This window comes from Canis aureus, chromosome 3 (genome assembly GCF_053574225.1).
Source record: "Canis aureus isolate CA01 chromosome 3, VMU_Caureus_v.1.0, whole genome shotgun sequence".
Taxonomy (NCBI): domain Eukaryota; kingdom Metazoa; phylum Chordata; class Mammalia; order Carnivora; family Canidae; genus Canis; species Canis aureus.
In genome coordinates this window covers 41805532-41828496 of record NC_135613.1, presented here as the reverse complement: position 1 = coordinate 41828496, position 22965 = coordinate 41805532, and the positions used below count along the sequence as shown (strand labels likewise).

At 40.1% G+C, this 22965-nt stretch overlaps 1 long non-coding RNA gene across 5 annotated transcripts in view; it reads left to right on the top strand.

The window, feature by feature from the left end:
- The window catches only part of LOC144310720 (uncharacterized), a 62565-nt gene that overhangs the window by 1621 nt on the left and 37979 nt on the right, over positions 1 to 22965 (top strand). For 4 of the 5 annotated variants that reach the window (XR_013376390.1, XR_013376392.1, XR_013376389.1 and 1 more), the window contains one exon: positions 22898 to 22965. This exon is cut by the window's right edge and continues 192 nt beyond it. The exons of the other annotated variant lie outside the window; for it this stretch is intronic. This is a non-coding gene — a long non-coding RNA (uncharacterized LOC144310720). The remainder of the gene's footprint in view (positions 1 to 22897) is intronic. 5 annotated transcript variants of the gene reach the window in all.

The following is a 22965-nucleotide window of genomic DNA, read 5'->3' as shown; positions in this document are numbered from 1 at the left end:
ACAAAAGACCCATTTGACAAATATTCCTAATTGGCAGTAGTCAGCTTAAAAATAAAAACATATTCTATAATATTAACTTAAAAAGTAATCATATAATTAATAGGTGAAAAACAGAGAGAAAGATTGCTGAAGATTAAGATTAAGCCCTGCAGAAGCGAATGTTCTAACTAGAAATTGGTTTAATTAATAGCACATTTTACATAATGATTACAGTGTAATTGCGCTGACTAGCAGAGTGTCATTAAATATATCCATGCTCCTTTACAACACCCTAAGGCTAAAAATAATGAGTTACATTGAAAATCACTGTGCAACAGGTTCATAAATAACATTTAAGCCTATACAAGGCGAATACTTATAAATAATAAATATTTGCCTTTTGTAATTGAAGAAAAAATGACAGCCTTCTTTTTCTACTACCTTGTAGATTGCCATGTTATAATGCTGAAAAGATTTTTCCCCTTGCTTTCTCTAGAAGGTATTGAATAATTTATTCAAATGCTAATATTCCACGTAGTCTGACTTTGAGGAACAAATATTCCTACATAAAGAATAAATGCCAAGATGCTTATTACCTCTCTTGCTTTACTTTATACCATGTATCCCCCCAAAACTATCACAGTCTATTACACCTGTCAAATGAAGTTAGTGACCAAATTTTCTTACAGAGAAGAGCATTTTTCTTTATTTAAAAATTATCCCTTCTCCCCAAATGTTCATCATGCTCAGGGTTGTTACAGAGCAGCAGCTGCTCTGTGACTTCAGAAAGGAAGTCGAAGATGCCTGATAACTTCTTAATCTCTCACTCGTCTCCTGAGAATCTGTACCATTTGATAACAATGGAAGCAGTTCGTTATTCGTGTAGTTTGCCCTGGCGTGGGCTCAGGTCTACAAAAGGTCAGTGTTCAGGAGCCCCATCTCCTTCATCTCCTCAATTCCAAAATGGAGTTGTGTTCCCCTAGGGCCCAGCAGAAAGCAGAACGCCCCTTGCCAGGTAGTCTTGGGTAGGGGCTCTGAAAGTTCCCTAGAGCTGCACATCCGGCCAGTGGCTTCTTTCCAAGGAATATGGGGAAGAGGCGGCTCCAGGCTATACAGAGAATATGATTTTCTGCGAGAATGACAGTAGCCAGGGAGGTGCACAGAGATATCCCAGCTCTTTAGGAAAGGACATAGGAAGAAAATGCCTCCTGCTGCTGGTAAGTCCCCTGGTGAGCATGAAGCAGGTCAAGCATACCAACTCCTGAAAACTCAAGAACCCCCAGTGTAGGTAGCCCTTTTAGGAGGTCCCCATCAAGCTGCTTCTCTCTTGCTTAGGATGCAGCTCATTCTTTTGTGAGGGGGGCTCGTGTTGCTTAGTGATGAAGAAAGGGCTTTAGCATTAGCCAAAACTGAGTTCATGCATTAGGTTCACTACATATCAGCTGTGATTCATTGCATAAGTCACTTCAGTGCCCTGACTTGTGAAGTGGGATGACAGTCATCCATGCCTCTTTGTGAGGATTAAATGAAAAAACACTTTTAAATTCGTAAGCTCTTAGCATAGTGCCTCCCGGCTCATAATAGGCAAGTATATGGGAGTTATTATTTATCTCATGATTGGACACTTTTTTCTCATATTTAGCCAAAATCCATCTCCTTCTCACTTTCATCCATGGACTCCAATTCCTGGAAATGATGAGGGATTGGAATTCCTGTACTCAAGCTTACCCACTCGCAGACCCAGAGCAGCCAGAGGGTAACCTTTCTCAAATCATATCACTCCCTGGATTAAAGCCCATTTTGATGTCCCATGGGTCTTAGGAAGCTTAAGGGCTAGAATCTTTATACCTGCGTAATCTGGCCCCTGCATGCCTCTCCAGCCTCATGATCTGTGCTCTAGGGGTCCCAGCCTTCTTTCTGTTCCTCAGACAGGCCATACATTCCCTCTGGCCCCACAGCCTTTGCAAATACCTTTGCCTGGAACTCTCTTCTTCTTTTTTTTTTTTATATAAATTTATTTTTTATTGGTATTCAATTTGCCAACATATAGAATAACACCCAGTGCTCATCCCATCAAGTGCCCCCCTCAGGCCCGTCACCCCCACCCCCACCCACCTCCCCTTCCACCACCCCTAGTTCATTTCCCAGAGTTAGGAGTCTCTCATGTTCTGTCTCCCTTTCTGATATTTCCCACTCATTTTTTCTCCTTTCCCCATTCTTCCCTTTCACTATTTTTTATATTCCCCAAATGAATGAGACCATATAATGTTTGTCCTTCTCCGATTGACTTATTTCACTCAGCATAATACCCTCCAGTTCCATCCACGACAAAGCAAATGGTGGGTATTTGTCGTTTCTAATGGCTGAGTAATATTCCATTGTATACATAAAGCACGTCTTTATCCATTCATCTTTTGATGGACACCAAGGCTCCTTCCAGTTTGGCTATTGTGGACATTGCTGCTAAAAACATCGGGGTGCAGGTGTCCCGGGGTGGAACTACTTTTTCTGTTTAGCTCTTCAGACTTTGATTCAAGCAGCGCCTCCTTGGGGAAGTCTTATACTAACTCTCCAAAGTAGATCAGGTTTACCTTTCCTCCTACTATCCCTTCACAGGTTTCATCAGCACTTGAAGTGGTATATTTCTGTGGTCCTTTGGTAAATGACTGTTTCCATTAGTAAACTGTACTTTCTGTAAAGACAGGGACCGTGGATGTTTGGGGCTAATAATGGGCTTTTTACGGTATCTGGCATCTGGCCCTCAACAAATACTTGGAGTGAATGAAGGAGGGAAGGAACTAACACCCATTTCCACATAAGAGTCCTTCACATATTTAAAGATAGTATTTACGTTTCTCTTCTCCATGATTTGTCACAAGATTAATGATCTCGGTACCTCATGTACTCTTCATCATGTTACATTTTAGAACTTCAACAGCCCTGTGATCACACTCTGAAGCTGAGTATAGTGGGAGGATTGCTACGTGTGATGATAGTACCTATTTAGCCTATGATAGTACCTTAGCACAGTCAGAGGCTGCACTGGCTTTAAGTATCACACACATAAACATAGTGTTGTGTTGTTTAAAAATAACGCAGATTTCTTAAAGAAAATCTGGAAAACACAGAATAGAAAAGTGTAAAGAAAACCATTCTTAGGCACACCATGCAAAGAAAAACACTCTTAATAATTTGCAATAATTCCTGTATTTTTTAAAATTATTTATTCATTCATAGAGACACAGAGAGAGAAAGAGAGAGGCAGAGAGACAAGCAGGCACCATGCAGAGAGCCTGACGTGGGACTCGATCTAGGGTCTTCAGGATCACGCCCTAGACTGCAGGCGGCACTAAACCGCTGCGCCACCAGGGCTGCCCCTAATTCCTGTATTTTTGTCTGTGAATAAGCTTTCGTAGAGTGTGAGGAAGGATTATATAGTGGAAATACACCTCTACTCACACACATACCACTTTTCACCACTATTAAATCATAAAATATTTCTATATTATTGCATTACGTTGCAAATATTTTAAATGGTGCTGTATCAGCTATTCTGCTGCTATTGAGAATAGGTTTGGGAGGTCTAAACAAATAAGAGATTAGTTTTCTCAGATAACAAAAAGTCTGGAGATGGGCAGTTGCTGAAAATGCTATAAATAGCTTTTTCCTCGTGGCTGCAATATAACTGTTGTAGCTTCTATCAACACATTTCTGTGTGAGGCAGGAAGAAGAGGGAAAGGATGTGCCACATCTGTCTGTCCCATTTATCAGAAAAAGTCAAAGCCTTCTCAGTGCCCTCAGCAGACTTCCACTTACGAATCCTTGACCAGACTGTCTATGACCAATGCTAGTACAAAAACATCTAGAAAAGCGAGCATTTAGTTTTTCTAGTCAGATAGTGTTGAAGCAAGCAAGGGAAATTGGGTGCCTTTCCCACATCCCATCAGGTTAATCCCATTCCATTTGATTCTCAGCTCCTTAAATAAAAATTATAGAAGGTTTCATAAGGACACTTTCTTCTTTTTGCTTCCTGGTTTATGAAAATCAACCAGATAAACAGCAATTCTTTTTTTTTTTAATTTTTATTTATTTACTTGACAGAGCAAGAGCAAGGGGAGCAGCAGGCAGAGGGAGAGAGAGAAGCAGGCTTCCCGCTGAGCAGGGAGCCCTATGCTGGGCTCGATCCCAGGACTCCAGGATTGGACCTGAGCAGAAGGCAGACACTCAGCTGAGCCACCCAGGTGCCCCTAAACAGCGATTCTCAATCAAGAAGTTTGTAGAGATATTTTTGTTTGCCCCAATGTTTATGATGGTGCTGTTGCTTTGGGTGGGCAGGAACCAAGGCTGATGAACATCCTTCCACACACAGGAAAGCTGCACAATGACCTGTCCAGCCCCAAATGCCAATAGTGTCTTTATTGACTCCTATTCAGTGGAAGTCATGGAAATTCCTTCATTAGAAACTGGGAAAGAAGGAAGGAGGGAGGGAGGGAGGGAAGAAAGGGGAGAAGGAAGAAATTGGAAGGGAGAAGGGGACCAGTTGGAGGGACAGAGGAAAGGAAAATGAACATTTTGTCATTAAGCACCAGAAACAACAGAAGACAGAGAATCCTTCTCAGTGAGTGGGTACAACCCTGTGCACACTACTTTCTTCTTCCTAACGCACAATTCATATCATGTCAGTATATACAGATAAGATTATTTAAACTGCCCTCCTAGAAAAATATTTAAGAAAAGGAATGGGAGTAGATCTTTACTCTTTCTGGCTTTCAAAGGGCTTCTCCTGGGACTTTGGGAACCTGATATTGTTTGCAATTTGTTCTTCCCTGGAGGAGATTAGGGAAAATACAAAGGCCCAAGACAGGTACTGCTTTGTGTTTAATGATGATAGGCAGAGGTGGGAAAGCACAGATCAGCTTTTTCCTCTCGGCAGAGCCTGGGCTATTAGGAGAAGGGAATTTAGTGTTTGATTTGCCCATTCTCCATTCCTCATCGAGGCTTCGGTCCCAAATTGCTAAACCTCCATTCAACAGTTAAATTAAACATAACTAACTTTGTTGATATTATTTCACAGCCGAATAACTTGATATTCATACTCTTTGTGTGTTCAATAAGTACAGAGCTCAGACACATTTTTAAGTCTCAGCTGGTGATGAATTCTGCTGAGCTAAACTTGTGTTTCACAGGATTCTGCTCAGCTGAGACGGGGTATGCTATTACACTGTAAAAATAAGCTTCAAGCCATAATTTTGATGGGCCCCTCACAGAAGGAAGCATCCCTCTTACCCTCCTCCCTCCTCTTAGTAGTGACTCCCATTTGCCACTTACACATACTAACCTAAAAGAATCTCACGCAGAGGATAGTCCTTTGTACCACTGCCTCCAGGGTGCCAAGAGTGCTAAACTTGGACTCCCAAGCCCTCTGTGTTTGCCCCCTCTGCCTCTGCAGGGACTGGGGACCATAAGCAAGCCACTTACTCTCTGGTAGTCAGGTTCCATGTCTGGCAGATAGGGGAGATAAAAATTCTGCCTTTCCACCTCACACATTCCCTGTAAGCTCAAATTACACCAAGTATTGAAAACATGCTACAGACTGTCAGATGTTATTCACTATTATTTGCATTTTCACCTATAATTAGAATCCTATCCTCTAAACATGACAGGAAGTACCTATAAATATTTGAAATGAATAATAATGTGTTCATTTATTCATCACATGTGTTTTGGGCATCTTCTATGTACCAGGCCTAGGCTAAAAACTATAGGTCTAAGGAAAGACATTGTGTTCTAGTTTGAGAGATAAATAAATAATTAGAATACAGTGAGATCCATACTACGTAATGGAGATATATACAAGGTTTTTGGGCATATGACATTTTGCTCAGGTTAGCAAGGACCACTTCAGTGATAGGGCCACTATTTGAGGGTGGGGTAAGGGGGGGGGAATCACAAAATATGCACCCAGCAGTCTGCTAAGTACCTTATAAACATTCTTTCCTTTAATTGTCACTGCAGCCCTGTAAAGTAGGTATTATATCTATTTTATAAGTGGCAAAACCAAGGCCTAAATAACTCACACAAGGTCCCAAAGCTGGGAAGGGAGGAGCCTGGACTCCAAAGGCCACACTCTTCATCAGAGGGCTGGGCCTTCCCTGCTCCTTATGGCCTCTGTACACTCAGCTCACAGGTGGGGAAAAAGCATGTCTATTTTGCTGTACACCAGTGATCTGAAAACATCTTAGATGACATTAATTATGAGTTGCCAAAAACTATGCAAATTATCTTTCTTAAAAAACAGGATATGGAAGTTATCATAAACATATATGGATATCTCCCTGAATCCAAAAGCAAGAAGTTCAATTGGGAACTAAGTACTGGAAACCATAAACAGGGCAGATTCTCTCCCTCCTCCCCCTGTCTTTCTGGCTGTGCTCCATTGTGTTCATTCTCTCTTTTGTATTCATTATTCGTCCTCTTCAGACCAGCTGTTCTTCTCCGTGAACAAGGCAGGGGATGGCCACCCACCTCTTGTTACATGCAGTTCAAGCAACCCCAGGAGACTGACTAGCACCTCTTAATCTCAATTCCAGATTCCCAGAAGAGGGAATCTGGTTGGCCCAGTTTGAGTTAACTGTTGGTGTCCTAAAGTATGGGCTATATACATAGTGACTTCCTTCCAAAAAGAACAGCATGGAAAAACGGGTGAGGAGAGTGGAGAAACCTGATAAATGCTACCTCAGCCAGATAGTCAAGGTCAACATCAAAATAAGAAATTATGTTGATAGTATGTATCCTTGATATGATGTGATGAAAATGGCACCTTCCCTTTGTGGTCTTCCTTCTCAAAACCCATAACCTCTGTCTAATCATGAGGAAAACATCAAACAAATCGTAGTTGAAGGAAATTCTACAAAATACCTGACCAATACCCCTCAAAACTGTCAAGTTCATCGAAATGAAGAAAGTTTGAGAAACTCACAGTCAAGAAAAAATTAAGGAAATATGAGCACAAATGTAATGTGGTATATCTTGGATAAGATCCTGGGACAGAAAAAAAGACTTGTTTAGAAACTAAGGAAATCTAAAGTATGGACTTCAGTTAATAATAATGTATCAATATTGGTTCATTTATTCTAGCAAATATACCATGCTGATATAAGATGTTAATGATAAGGAAATTGGGTTGGGAGGTATATGGGAACTCTGTTTTACCTTTGCAGTTTTTCCATAAATCCACAACTCTTTTAAAGTAAAAAGTTTGGGATCCCTGGGTGGCGCAGCGGCTTAGCGCCTGCCTTTGGCCCAGGGCCATGATCCTGGAGACCCGGGATCGAATCCCACGTCAGGCTTCCGGTGCATGGATCCTGCTTCTCCCTCTGCCTATGTCTCTGCCTCTCTCTCTCTCTCTCTGTGTGACTATCATAAATAAATTTAAAAAAATTTAAAAAATAAAATAAAATAAAAAGTTTATTAAAACACAGCATTACATGTTTACTCTTTGCCAATCACTATGCTAGATGCTTTATAGACTGCAATGACAAAAAAAAAAAAAAGGTCCTTCTCAAATTATTCTGTTCCCATATCTACCTACCACGATTTATACCATAAGTCCTTTGAGCTAAGAGAAAATATAAAGACTCAGTGCAACCCTGACACGCAGTAGACAGTCAATAAATATTTGCTGATGTAAACTAATACTTAGCATTTATAAGAGAGGTCCCATGTTAGCACTTAGAGATGCTACCTTGCCTGGTTCTGGTGTGGGTCAGTGAGTGTGCTGCCCTTGGACATGGCTGATTTCGGTTTGCTCACCCTTCTTTTCTTAGTAGAAAGTTAGTCCCTTCCCAGGCTGCCAGTGATCACTAAGAGATAACCAAGAGGGCCTGGCCAGCCACTGAAGGACGTTCATTCCAATAATCCTTTAGTCCTGGCCTGGCAACTCTGAATGGGACCTGGACCTCATCAGTGTTTTATGCCCTTTAGGGGACCTATCCTTGCTTCTCTCAGGACAGTCTTATAAAACCTTTCAAAGGACAAGAGCTTCTTGTCATGATTAACCTTTGGAATGAGCACTAAAAATAATTTTGCATTCACTTTAATAGTTCAGGTTTTAAAGGGAAAGACAGATGGGTGTGGCTTCTTTAAGCATTTTCTTTTCCAAAGCAGTGGAGAGGGACAGAAAGACCCAGAAGGAGTTTCTGGCTGTTGAGCTGAGATTTAAACATTTTAACCATTTCCCACACCCTTTGTTCCCCCTTCTCCTGTTTCTATTTCAAAGCTATTTTAATCTTACATACTGAATATTAGCTGATGAACCAATTCCTCAGGAAAAATGCCATTAATTCATTAGGACTCTTCATTCCATTTTTTAAAAACTGCCCTTGAATATCTTGTTTTAATAAATGATTGAATCCTATGTGTGGTTTGTAGAGTCTTAACCAACTTGGGAATTTAAAATCCTTCTTGCAGTTTGTTTTCAGTCCTATCATAGAAAATCATACAGCTCTTCACAGTTCTGCCAGAGTTTTCTCATAAAAAAGGCTCAAGCTGGGATCCCTGGGTGGCGCAGCGGTTTGGCGCCTGCCTTTGGCCCAGGGTGCGATCCTGGAGACCCGGGATCGAATCCCATGTCGGGCTCCTGGTGCATGGAGCCTGCTTCTCCCTCTGCCTGTGTCTCTGCCTCTCTCTCTCTCTCTCTCTCTGTGTGACTATCATAAATAAATAAAAATTAAAAAAAAAAAAAGGCTCAAGCTAAGTCCTGTTGACGTTGGACATTAACATCAGAACACCACTTGGGAGAGTTTGTACCCTGAAACATGAAGCAGCCCTCTCTGCCACCTGTGGGATAGAATATTAAGCTGCCCCTCTCCACCAACACTCCAATCGTGGAATTTGGGACCTCGAGGCTGAACAATTCCATTGTCAGTCCCTGGACACATTTTCCCATCCCATATGTCCTAATCTTCACTCTTGCTATATAAGCACACATGTCAGTGTCTAACTAGGAGCTTCTCTCAGGGTAATGATTTACTCATCTCCAGCTCACCCACAGTGCTCACACAATACCCATGCAGAGTACACACATGCACACTTACTAGGCAGAAGGGCAAAGATACAGGAACCCTCCACATACCGAGTTTGTGCCAAAGTCACTGCTACAGACATGGATGGTGTTTGATGCTTAGACGGGTAGAGTGGGGATTAAAAAAGAGCATCTCCCCCATTTGCTCACTCTCACTGGGCAATGATATAATTTCCAGTCTCAACGTCTCTATTTCAGACCACATATGGCAGTAATATTGGCTCTTCCCCACCTCAGCCTAACCATGACTAAACAGGTTGATGGATGTCATGCATCTTATCATCATACATGCATATTTTTAAATATAATTCACTTTTGATCTGCACCCTTGTGCAGTGGCGAATGAAAACAGTTAAGATTTCTTCCACTGTCTGCCTTTAAATGTATTAAACAGCCCTGCTGTCAATAGATTATATTCTTGTACAATGATAATAGCCCCCAAAACTAAGAGGCCTTGTCAGGAATTGCAGTTGTCACAGTTTGATGGGAATGATTTTACTTGGGGTTCGTCTGCTGCACAATCATCTCATAATCTGGATATACATCACAGCATGACATGTAAATTTCCTGCTACTCTGCTTTCATTTCCAGAGGCAGCAATCAAATGAAAACCACTCAACCTCACCCAAATGTATAAATAATTTTCATTCAAACATATTAACAGTCAAAATATGAGAATTTATCACAGAGTGCTAGGCCTTTTAAGAAGCAATAAAGACTTTACTTTTTAAGCATATTTCTCCTTAGAAAAGTAATACGAATAGTAACTTGCAATTTAAAAATCACATTTGAAAGTCCACATAGAAACCACCTAATCTGCAAACCTAAGGGATGCAGGTGCCTTGCCATAGGTTCAATGCTTGGAGAAAGGGATGAGAGAAATATTGTGTAATGAATTGCATGTGGATTACTAATCACCTACAAGAAAATATTAACGTCTAAAAAGTCTGATTTATTTAATCTTTACTAAAAATACCTTTCGTGTTGCACAATCAATAGTAGATTACTTTCTCTAAAATAAAAGCACCTTATCCAGCAGTGATTTGGATAATCTAACAAATGATGCTTTTTTTTTTTTCTCTGATAAATATTAGATTTTAATTGAAAGCAATTTCCTTGGGGGGATAAAAAGCCCAAAGAATTGCAGCCGTGGATATGGCTGACTCTCCCTCACTGCAGGTTGAGTTTCAGTCACACTAGCTGTCAGTTACCAGGGAAGGGAGAGACATAGTCAAAATTGAATAAGAAAAATATTTGTCTTTGGTGCTCAGTTATGATATAAAATGAGAACAAGGTGCTGGGTTGCCCCTTGGCCTGGATCAAGGTGAGCGCAGGGATGGCCGCAGGGAGTACACTTGAAGGTAAGGAAGGAAAAGTGCAGCAGAGTGCTTACTGCTGGAGCCTGGGGATTTAACAAGCTTGCCAGTATTAATTTCCCGGAGAAGCTGCTATCAGAGACTAAGCCTTCAGATGCAAACTTTGTGCCCGGCCAGATGGAGGTGCTAAAAGACATCATTTGACCAATAAGGCACTATGTTGACAAGAGTTTATTAGATACGGAACAAAACCCAAAAAGGAATATAATATTCTGACACATTTAATTCAATAATCAATCCAGTATTTCCAAAAGGTACCCTCTATGTTTTAGAGAAGACAACACTTTGGGTAAAAAAAAGTGTCTCTGGGTAAAAGTCTAACTTAAAGGTTTCTATGGTATCCTCGAGGGCAATTGAGGAGTGGAAGGTGGTTCAAAAGTGTGGGTTGGGGAGTTTGGGATGAAGGGAAATCTACTTTTACCATTGATGCTAGCACCTAAAAATTTTGCTGCCTCACTTTAAATTTTTATAGCTTTATCTTCCCCCTTCCTGCTCTCCACCCCTCCACCATGTGCAAAAACTGCTAAGATGACAATTTTCCCTATCTCCCCAGTAAGTGTGTCTGCAGAAGTAGAAGTACCATAACCCGGGGTACAGCAAGCTCAGCCATTTGAAATAAAACTTTGCAGTACTAATGTTTTTGTAACTGCTTTCATATTGTAATGATATTTTTCCAAGCACTGGTTTTATTTGATCTTAAATACCTTTTTGGGAAAGTCCAGTGAGCTGACTCTAATAAAATCATGCTATTGAAAAAAGGTTTAAGTAGAATGTTCAGAATAAATTACAAAACTGCATGCAAGAATACCAGCTAGTGCTGCAATAAAAAGCTGAAAATGAGTATTCTTGCAATATATTTTAAAGAAGTAGTGTACTTTTTTTGTCCATTTTTTTTCATTGAATGTTTCATAACAGAATGCCTCCATGTCGTGAAAGGAGGGGAATGCATACCAAATGAACAAACTGCAGAAAAAAATTGCATTTAAGGGAAAAAAAAACCTTGACTTTTTGGGGGAGTATAGAATATATTTCATTTCATTTTCAATAACTGTTGGAAGATAATAGGAAATGTAATTTCTTTCCATTTGCTGTGCCAAAATACTTAAATTACATCATACTTATCCTGTCACATTTTTCCCCCAACACATTCAGAACTCTTTAATGGATTTTGCATTTCTTATATATGTACTAAGGAAGGGATCTGCTTTAAAAAAACAGAGATGTCCAGTAGTAGGGATCTCAGGAAACCATTGGATGATCTGGGTGGAAGACACAGGCAATTGTATGTCTGGCTTTTTTATAGTGAAGCAAAAGTAAGGAGCTCATGGGAGATGGAGGGGAGTGTATCCTAATTACTCTTGAAATCCTAGGTTCAGAAAATCATCAGCCCCCTCCTTAGTCCTTCCACCCCACAGGACAGTTTCACAAAAAATTGGATGCTGAAAGATCAAAGGACTGGATGACAAATTTCCTCTTTGGTACTGCAGTACCTGCCATTTGAGAATCTACTGTGTTCTGGGCATTGAGTCAAGCATTGAGCTTCAGGTTCTATAAGGAATAATATGTATGTAAATCTAATTAACTTATAAACCCCAATTCACTTCTCTCAACTCCAAGTAAAACAAAAGCAATCATTCTCATCCTATGGAGAGAAACTGGAACAGAGCAAAGGTGGGCATAGTATGATGTACAAAATCTAGAATATGATGGGCACCATTGATGGTCTACCCAGCATTCCTTCTCTTCATCCATATTCCTTCCTAACAGAATCTGATTTTCTTGGGGAATCTATTTCTCCTACACAAAGGCATACACTTCAAGAGAATCTGACCCAGTCTGCTTCTAAGATGCAAGTTGACTGGTCATGATCAACTATATTCCCTTTTCCATTGCTGAGTTCGAGAAAGGGAATGGGACTCTGACCAATGAAGTGGGAGAGGAAGCTGGCTGGCGCTCCTTCGAAGAGTTTTCTTGCCTGTCAATGCAGTGGTCTCTCTCCCTCTGGAGATTTTGTTTTCCGATGTAACTCCTTAAAGTGTAGCAGTGACTCTGCCTGAGATGAACTAGTACCAGTGATGGCAAAAATAATGCTGGATTAGTTTCCTAGGGCTGCTGTAAGAAAGTGCCACAAACTGGGTGTCTTAAATGAACAAAAATTTTATTGTCTCAGTTTTGGAGGCTAGAAGTCAAATCATGGTGTCAGCAGGGCCGTGCACTCCGATGGCTTTAGGAGAGAATACTTTGCCTATTCTAGTGTCTGGTATTTGCTGGCAAACCTTGTTCTTGTCTTTGAGATGCATCACTCTAATCTTTTTTTTTTTTTTTTTTTTTATTTATTTATGATAGGCACAGAGAGAGAGAGAGAGAGGCAGAGACACAGGCAGAGGGAGAAGCAGGCTCCATGCACCGGAAGCCCGACGTGGGATTCGATCCCGGGTCTCCAGGATCGCGCCCTGGGCCAAAGGCAGGCGCCAAACCGCTGCGCCACCCAGGGATCCCGCATCACTCTAATCTTATGGCTGTCTTCTCCTTCTGTGTCTTCATGGGAATGTCTGTCTCTTTGTCCAAATATTCCTTTTTTTTTGTAAGAATGTCAGTTACATTGGATTAGAGCCCATTCTAATAACTTGATTTTAACTTGATTACCTCTAAAAATCATTTTTACAAGTGCCACATTCTGAGGTACTAGGGGTTAGGACTTCAACATATCTTTTTTCATTGGGAGGGAGACACAATTCAACCCACAAATTGCCCAATTGTGGGCAGATACCAATGTTGGATAGGCCTTGATGACATCATTGAACCTCTGAATTAACCAACCCTGAAACCTGTCTTGCCTCAGAACTTGCCAATAGTAGGACATGCAATATTTGAGAACCCTTTTCTGTATTCTTCAAGGCATTGTGTATTGAAGCTTGTTACTTGTAGCCGAAGTTACTTTTGTTGATGCAACAGATGTTGGATAAATACAGTCCTGATTCCACCACTTAATAGCTGTATGTCCTTGGGGAAAAAATCACTTACACTCTCTGAGAATACTTTCTGTATCTCTAAATGGAGTCAAATGTTGTCTCAAAGTTGCCACAAAGATTGATGAGATAATGCATATAAACAGTATTATACAGAAAAGATGTTCAGTAGGTTGCTGTTAGGCTCTTTTTATTTATTATTATTATTGATATTATTTTTAGAGAGGGAGAGTGCGGGGAGGGGCAGAGGGAGAGGGAGAGAGAATCTTAAGCAGACTCCATGCCCAGCATGGGGCCCAGATGCAGGGCTTGATCTCATGACCCTGAGATCATGATCCTGAGATCATGACTGGAGCTGAAGCCAAGAGTTGGACACTTAACTGAGTCACCCAGGCTCCCCACTTTTTTTTAGAGTGTTAGGCTCTTTTTAAAAACTACCCATGTGACTCTGGAAGAATAAAAACAATACCATGCAATCTAGTTTTAAAGGGACTAATGAGAGGTGCCTGGGTGGCTCAGTTGGTTAAGCATCTGCTTTAGGCTCAGGTCGTGATCTAACCTTAGAGTCCTGGGATGGAGCCCTGAGTCAGGCTCCCTACTCAGTGGGGAGTCTGCTTCTCCCTCTCCCTTAGCCTGTCCCCTCTGCTTGTGGACATACACTCTCTCTCTCTCTCTGAATAAATAAAATCTTTTTTTAAAAAAAATAAAGGGACTAATGAGAACCAATAGTTCTTGATGGTTGTTAGATTTCAAAATATGTCATTTTGCCCAGGTTCTTCACTTAGGCATTCTGCACCTGTGCAAGCCTCTTTGAGGTCTTTGTGACAGTCATCGTTTATGAGGGGCATTTGACCTTAATGGTTAAAAGTGTGGGCTCTTGAATCTTGAATCCCCAACCATGTGGATTCAAAATCTTGGTTCTGCCACTATCTGTATGTGACCTGGGGCAAGTTATTTAACCTCTCTGTGCTTTGGTTTCCTCATCTCTAAAAAAGGGGAATGGCAATGATCGCAGTAATTTCTTACAGTATTCTTTTTTTTTTTTTAAGGATTTTATTTATTTATTTGAGAGAGAGAGAGAGATACAGGGATAGTAACAAAGAGATAGCCAGAGTGAGCACGAGCGAGGAGAGGGAGGAGCAGGCTCCCCCTGAGCAGGGAGCCTGATGCAGGGCTTCATGCCAGGATCCTGGGATCATGACCTAGCCGAAGGCATTTAACCCACTGAGCCACCCAGGTGCCCCTTTCCTACAGTATTCTTAAGAGGAATCAAATGATACAGACGATTAGTGCAGTGTCTGGCATGTGGTAGGCAAGTTAAACATACACTCTTTTTTCCTTTCAATCTCCATTATGGTCAGCACTCATCTTGGGATGCTATACCAGTAGTTTTCAAACTTCAGTGTGTGTGTAAGAAGCACCTGTGATGCTTGTTATAAATACAGATCCCAAGCACTATCCCTCCCCAATCCAGAGATTCAGATCCAGTAGGTCTGAAACACACTTTTAACAAACACTCCAGATCACACATTGAGAAACTGTTTACGTTTTCTGATTGAAAGTCAGGAGACTTAGGAGTTATTTGTCTTGGAGATATGTAGTTCTCTTATCCTCTGAAAGCTTCTGGAAGGCATCATTATCTCGCTGTCCCTTCCTACTACACCCCCCCCCCCACTGTATGTCTAGCACTCTACCTTGCTCACAGTAAGTCCAGAGTGTTTACTAAATCAATTTACAGTAACCTCAGATGGTATGGAAACTGAAATGGTCAGGGAGAGGTAGGGGGATGAAGATCAAGCAGAAGGAAAACAGGCTCAGCTGGCTATTTAGTAATTCCAAGAGATTCTGTTGGCACAGCTGTCATGAGCCATCCCCATCACCAGGTTTTGTTTCTGTAAACCCCACAAGCAGTGTGACCCTAGATAGAGTCACTAGGAAGCTCTGGGATTCCAGGCTGGCTTTACTTCTTAGACTTTTATCAGCCTGAGACACAGATTCCTAAGGCTAAAGCAAACCTTTACAGCATGTGCAAAAGAACAAAGGGGCCAAAATGCCAAAAGAAAAGCTGAATGCGGGCTTCTTATTGTTCCTGGGTCACTCAACTAAATTTAGCTCTCCTAGAGGCAGTTTGAACACAGAACATTTACAGGGTTATTTTGTAAATTAGTTTATGTTAATACATACAGCATTTTATTAACAATGTGTTTATTGAATGACTAGGTGGGCCAGGTGTTTTCATGAATTATATAATTAAATTCTCAATAATTCAGGATGCCTGGGTGGCTCAGCAGTTGAGTGTCTGCCTTTGGCTCAGGGCATGATCCCAGAGTCCTGGTATCAAATCGCACATCCGGCTGCCTCGAGGAGCCTGCTTCTCCCTCTGCCTATGTCTGTGTCTCTCATGAATAAATAAAACCTTTAAAAAAATAAAATGAAAAGTAAATTCTCAATAATTCATAAAACTAATTTGTTGAGCATCTAGTATGTGCCAGGTTATCAACTAACAGCCAATGTGATATATTTACCAATATACATATAACTGTATCTCATATAAGACTATTTATAGAGAGAGATTTCTTAGAAAGACCAGGAGGCTGATAAGTATAAAGCATTGGGACAGTGTCTGATACATAGCAAGCATTTAGTGTAAGCCATTATTATCATCATCATCATCAATTATAGAATTATACACATTGTTACAGTGGGTTTTTTCCAGACACATTCTGGGTGAATGTTACTTCCTTTTGGTTATTTGTATTTATTGAATGTTCTACAAGTATGCAGTGCCATGGTAATAAAAAAAATATTTGCTTTTTAAGTTAGTAAGGTATTTGTTTACCTTCCGAATCCACACATGAAAATCACAGTCTTTGACAGCACCACCTAGTGGCTCCAACACAGTGTCACTGGAAAAGATTGATTTTTTCCCCCATCTATCTCTTTTAGACACATTCTCAGAGACACTAACTATCAAGATCCAGAGGAGGAGGGCTTGTAATATGTTCCAGCTTCACACAGTAGTCTACTTAATGTTTGGCATGTTTGATTTCTGTGCCCTTATTGGTCTTAGGACTCAATTTTTTCATGATGGATGATTTTCTTATAAGACTTTTTTTTTTTTAATTTTATCTATTTATTCACGAAAGACACAGAAAGAGAGATAGAGACATAGGCAGAGGGAGAAGCAGGCTTCCTGCAGGAAGCCCGATGTGGGACTCGATTCTTAGAAGACTTTGATTTTGATACCTTTTTCTCACAGAAATACAATTTAGGAAGCCAGTGACATCTATAACACACAATGGAAATATTTCTATTTCTGAAATATCCTTATAGCTAGAAATATAAAAATTACTAGGCAAAGTAAGTTCAATAGTATAAAAAGCATTTATTGAGGACCTACTAAGTGCCAGGCATCATTCAGTGCCACAATGAAAAGCTGAAAACATACTCCTTTTCCTCAATAAGCTGCTGTGGAAGACATGTTTAATGTACTGTGACACAGCAACTCATGCATTAACTCATTCACTCATTCAACAAGTATTTATTGAGCATGCACTATGTAATAGACACTGTTCTAGGCACTGGGGAAATAGAAATGAATGAAATAAAGTGCCTGCTTCTAGAGTTTATAATCTAATGGAGGAGAGATAGTAAAACAATGAATGTAAGTTATAGTTGTGATAATAAATGCTACAAAAAATAAAGTGAGTTAAAGGAAATAAAGTATCAGGGTTGCTGCTTATATAGAATAGTCAATGAAAACGTCTCTCACCAGGGGTATTTAAGAAGCAGCAGGGAGGGGATCCCTGGGTGGCGCAGTGGTTTAGCGCCTGCCTTTGGCCCAGGGCGCGATCCTGGAGACCCGGGATCGAATCCCACGTCGGGCTCCCGGTGCATGGAGCCTGCTTCTCCCTCTGCCTGTGTCTCTGCCTCTCTCTCTCTCTCTCTGTGACTATCATAAATAAATAAAAATTTAAAAAAAAAAAAAAAAAAAAAAAAAAAAAAAGAAGCAGCAGGGAGATGGTAAGGGAGCAAGCCGTGTGGGTATGGGAGAGGGCAATAATAGTATGCGCAAAGGTCCTGAGGTGGGATTGTGCTCCATGCTTTGACAGAATTTCAAGAAGGCCCATATGGCTGAGAAAAAGTGAGCTAGGGAGCAAGTGATGAATTTGGGGCAGATTTTGTAGGACCTTGTAGGTGATTTTAAAGACCCTTAATTTTATTTAAGGGTAAATGGTAAACCATTGGCAGGTTTTGAGCAGAGGAATGACTTTCTGACTTATATTTTAAAATATCATTTAGCTACTAAGTAGATATTAGACTGCAGGAGGACAAGAGTAGAAACAAAGAAAGCATGCAAGAATCAAGTGAACTTATGGATATGAAACAAGTAAATGTATGGATAAGATGTAAAAATAGAGGGGATCCCTGGGTGGTGCAGTGGTTTAGCGCCTGCCTTTGGCCCAGGGCACGATCCTGGAGACCCAGGATCAAATCCCATGTCAGGCTCCCGGTGCATGGAGCCTGCTTCTCCCTCTGCCTGTGTCTCTGCCTCTCTCTCTCTCTCTCTCTCTCTTTCTCTCACTGTGTGCCTATCATAAATAAGTAAAATAAAATAATTTTTAAAAAAAGATGTAAAAATAGAACAGAAGAGATATGTTCAGTTATATCTCCATGTTATAAAGAAAGGCTCTTCATTGGAAGTGAGGCCTAAACAGGGATTTGCTTTTTATTTTCAGGTTTGAATTTTGTGGCGAGGAATGACATCAATGTCTCTCTTTCTGATGTTAACAGCTTAATAAATGCCCAAATCAATTCATTCATTAGTAGTTACAAAATGGTGATATTCTCATTCTATCTTTTAATTTATATTTATTAGCTGAAGCACGTTTATAAAAAGAACCTTTCCTTCATCTTCTATTCGCTTACCCAGTTGTATAATTCACATAAAAAAAAGGAAGATAAATGCTTGATTTTTTTCCTTGTTTAGTTTTCAGAACAATGAGTAACCAGTAGCATCTTTCCATGGCAACCAATTGCTTGCTTGTTTTCTCCCTCTTTTTCTTTCTTTCTCCCCCAATTCTTCTCTCTTTCTCTCTCTCATCATCTTTCATATATTTCCTCTATTTTCTTTCTTTCTCTCCCTTCTTCCCCCATTTCTTCATTCTTCTCACCCATTCCCCCTCCACCCTTCCTGCCTCCTTTCCCCTCTCCTCTCCTTTCTTTTCCTTTCTCTATTTTTCTCATTCTCTCTTTTATGAATTTATGATTTAAAACATATCTGATGAATTTTACTCCATTGCAGTTATTACCCACAGGATAATAAATTGTTCCATCTTTGACCAGAAACCCCTTCAAGTTGGCTGCTGAACTTTTTGGTGGAACCCTGGTAGCTTCTGATTGCTTCCTTACTACCTGATACAGGCTGTGATGAGACATGTACTTTTCCCATCTCTAAGGAATCAGCCTTTTCTCTAAAGAGCCCTGGTTCTTTTTAGTGGGGGATAGTATTAGAGTACCTCAATCTGTGCACTAGGGGTGAGTCATTATTTCCGTGTTGGCCATTGTTTCTTAGACAGAGTTTAAAATTTTTAAGATAAAATTATTATTTCATATTGATAATTTAAAATGAGATTTTACTTCCTTTTGCCACATTGATAGTTTCAACTTGCAACAACTCCAAAAATGATAGAATTGAGTAACCTTTAATTACTAATTTGCTGTATTTCCCCAAAATACAACAATCTTATAATTAACAATACCAATAATACCAACAACATGATTACTGTAAATAGTTTTAAGATTGTTTTTCAGTTCTTTTCATCCTAAGGGTATCTCACCCTAGGGGTGTGCAGGCAAGTTACTGACCTGTAAAGTCATTTGGCAGCATGCATGTCATGGGGCTTTACAGTTTACAGTGGAAGCAGACATTTAAGAAGTGATTATAAGGCAGTAAATATTACAAAAGAAATAGAAGAAAAAAAAAGAAATATAAGGAACAAAGTGAGGTTCACTTGTCTAGAGGCTCAGGTCAGGGATGTCCTCTCTCAGGCAGTGATGCTTAAGCAGGGATGTGAAGGCTAGATTGGAATTAACTCAGCAGTATGGGTACAAGGTGGGGAGAAAGTATTCCAGACAAAGAGTCTCCTAAGCTGTAACTTAATAAAGCATTCTGCAACTAAAATGACAAAAACAACTGTAGCTTTTTAGAATTTTATTCTTAAAGTACATTTTCAAAAACTCAAAAAGAACATTAACCAAATCAGGTCTGGTCTCCTCTTTGGAAGTAGTTTTCAAGCCAGAAGTCACACAGAAATCATTGACTAGCATCTTTTCGTGGTAATGATTGCACAAAGCCTAGACATGCTTTCTTTGAAATCCAAAAGCACATTGCTTAGTTTAATCATCCATTTTATTTATCATACCTAACTTCCTATTTCTGAAAGGATTTGCCCCTATTAAGGGTATTTAAAAAGGGGTGCCTGGATGGCTTAGTTGGTTAAGTATCCAACTCTTGATTTTGGTTCACAAGATCAAGCCCCACTTTGGGCTCCACACTGGGCATGAGCCTGCCAAAGATTCTCTCCCTCTGCCCCTCCTCTCTCTCCCCCTCCTCACCCTCTCTAAAAAAAAAATTAAAACAAAGTATTTAAAAAGAAGAGCTTCAGAGGGTGAAGGGCATTCCCTGGGAGATTCCAGGGAGCATATGGGATTCCTAAAGACCCAAAATAGTAATGATAATGATACTGGGGCCTGCTTTGTGAGTGGCACTGTATTAGATGCTTAATGATCAACTATCATCCCCAAAGCAACCTGCAATTTAGATATTGTCCCATTATAGATCTAAGGAATCTGAGAACCAGAGATGATATAAGGCAAAGTTCAAAGTTATATAGCTAAATAGGAGAGCCAAGATTCAAATCCAGGTCTAGCTGATTTCAAAATCAGTATTTTACCCATTACTTAACTGAATTTCATTATTTTATTCTCTAGAGACATGATTTATTTGAATATATAAACTGTGGTTTATAAAATAAATTATGTTAGCCTAGAGTCTCATCTCATGTGTAAGGAATATTCCTTACAAGAACTGACATTTGGTTAACTCTCTATAGCTTACAGTGATATCCTTCTCTAATTTTTTTGGTCCTCATTATTGCCATCTCACAGTGGAGGAAACTGAGACTCACAAAGTCATTAACTTGCCCAACTAATAAGTGACAGAACTGGAGTTTAACACAAGGCTTCGGGACGCCTGGGTGGCTCAGCAGTTGAGTGTGTCTGCCTTTGGCTCAGGGCGTGATCCTGGAGTCCCGGGATGGAGTCCCGCATTGGGCTCCCTGCATGGAGCCTGCTTCTCCCTCTGCCTGTGTCTCTGCCTCTCTCTCTCTGTCTCTGTGTCTCTCATGAATAAATAAATGGGGTCTTTAAAAAAAAAAACAAGAAGAAGAAGAAAAGCTTAAAATTACACTTCCCCTCCTTGTGATACCACTTATAGACAAAATGTCACCATTTATGAAAATGAGTATTCCCCTCCCCCCTCAAAAAAAAAACTTTAAAAATCTTACTTAAAATTTCTAGGTGAGGGAAGCCTGGGTAGCTCAGCGGTTTAGTGCAGCCTTCAGCCCAGGGCCTGATCCTGGAGACCCAGGATCGAGTCCCGTGTCAGGCTCCCTGCATGGAGCCTGCTACTCCCTCTGCCTATGTCTCTGCCTCTCTCTCTCTCTCTCTGTGTGTGTGTGTGTGTGTGTGTCTCTCATGAATAAATAAATAAAATCTTTAAAAAAATAAATAAAATAAAATTTCTAGGTGAAAAATCTGCAAATTCAGCACCTTACTTAGCATTGTAACAAAAAAGATACATAAAAACACAAAATGAGAACATAAAACTGTTTTCTTAATTTTTCAATAAATCTAAAACTACTCTAAAAAATAAAGCCTACGTTAAAAGAGAAATAGAAGGACATAATCTCTCATTGCTTAAATTCTTCGCTTTTTCTTTGGTAAACAGTTTTGCCAAAAAAGAATAAAATTTACTTGCTTTTATTGAATTTATACTTGCTACTCTTTCCTGTATATGGAAGCACATTCTAGGTTTAGGGGTCAGATGGCCTTGAGTTCAGATCTTGGCATTGCATATCCCTAGCTTCAGTTTTCTCACTGGTAACCCCTTGAGTTAGGGATTAAGGGGATTAAGTGACATAATGTAGGCCAAGCACTTAGCCTGCACTTTGGATGAGGTACCTCATCCACCATAAATGCTCAATAAACTGTTGCTGACCTTCATTGGTATCAGCCATACTCTCTCTGCACTGAGTTAAAGGTTGGAATTTGGAAGTGGGAAAATATTTTTAAAAACAAAAACAAAACCCTTAATCTCAATCATGAGTTCATTTTTCTTAAATAACCAAAATCACTAATTTGGTTCTACTTCCTATTCTAATACCTCTTTAAAAATGTCTAGGCTAAGGACCAAAATACTGCAAAACAAAGTGCTGTTTTTATCCTATTGCTTAAATTAAAATTTTAGGTAGAAAAAAATTTCTTTTGCCTTTTTATTTTTTTTTCTTTTGAGTTTTTAAAAGTAGAAAACCTGTCTGCAATGTTTTCATCAATCTGTGAAGCAGAAAACACTATAATACACAGTTTCACCAACTCAGGACCATGAAATCTCTGTTCCAAAGCATCAGCATTACCCATCCAGCTGCTGCAGTGTAGCTGTGGATCTGTGCAGAGGAGTCTCTCAGGACCACCAGGATTCTCACACATCTGGATCTTGTTCACTGGCAACTGAGCCTGATATTTGCCATTGCAGTACATGCAGTATCACTAGGGCAATCAACTTAGCAACTCACAAATTTTGTTCCATGGTAGAAATACCAATGCTGAATTCCACTCAAATCACTATGCAGCAGCCACAAGGCCATTTGCTATTTTTAACCACTTTTAATTGCTCTGAAAACTGGCAGCACCTCTCTTTTCAAATCAGAATGGCAGCTACCACACTTAGAGCAACAGGAACTGTTGTGCCTTCCACACACCAGGGGGCACAGGGGTGTTTGGCAGAGGATGTAAATTATTTAAATTTTTTAAATTGTAAATGATGTGATATTAAACTTTGTTCTGTAGGTGATCTAGTTTGTGGCCCAAATCATCCTTGACTTCCCTTCCTCCCCAATCTGACTGCTGGTATTCTATTTTTTTTTTAATTTTTATTTATTTATGACAGTCACAGAGAGAGAGAGAGAGAGAGAGAGGCAGAGGGAGAAGCAGGCTCCATGCACCGGGAGCCCGATGTGGGATTCGATCCCGGGTCTCCAGGATCGCGCCCTGGGCCAAAGGCAGGCGCCAAACCGCTGCGCCACCCAGGGATCCCTGACTGCTGGTATTCTAAATGTTGTGCTTCTTTTAGCATCTTTTAGCCCCATGTGGAGGGTTAACAGTAAATATTGACTTTTTAAAAGCAAGCGTATTTGCTCCTTTTTTTGCAGCACTATTTGAGAGAGACAGTAGGAAGGAAATAATTGTTGGCAAAAACTCTTTTTAAAATGACCTTCGT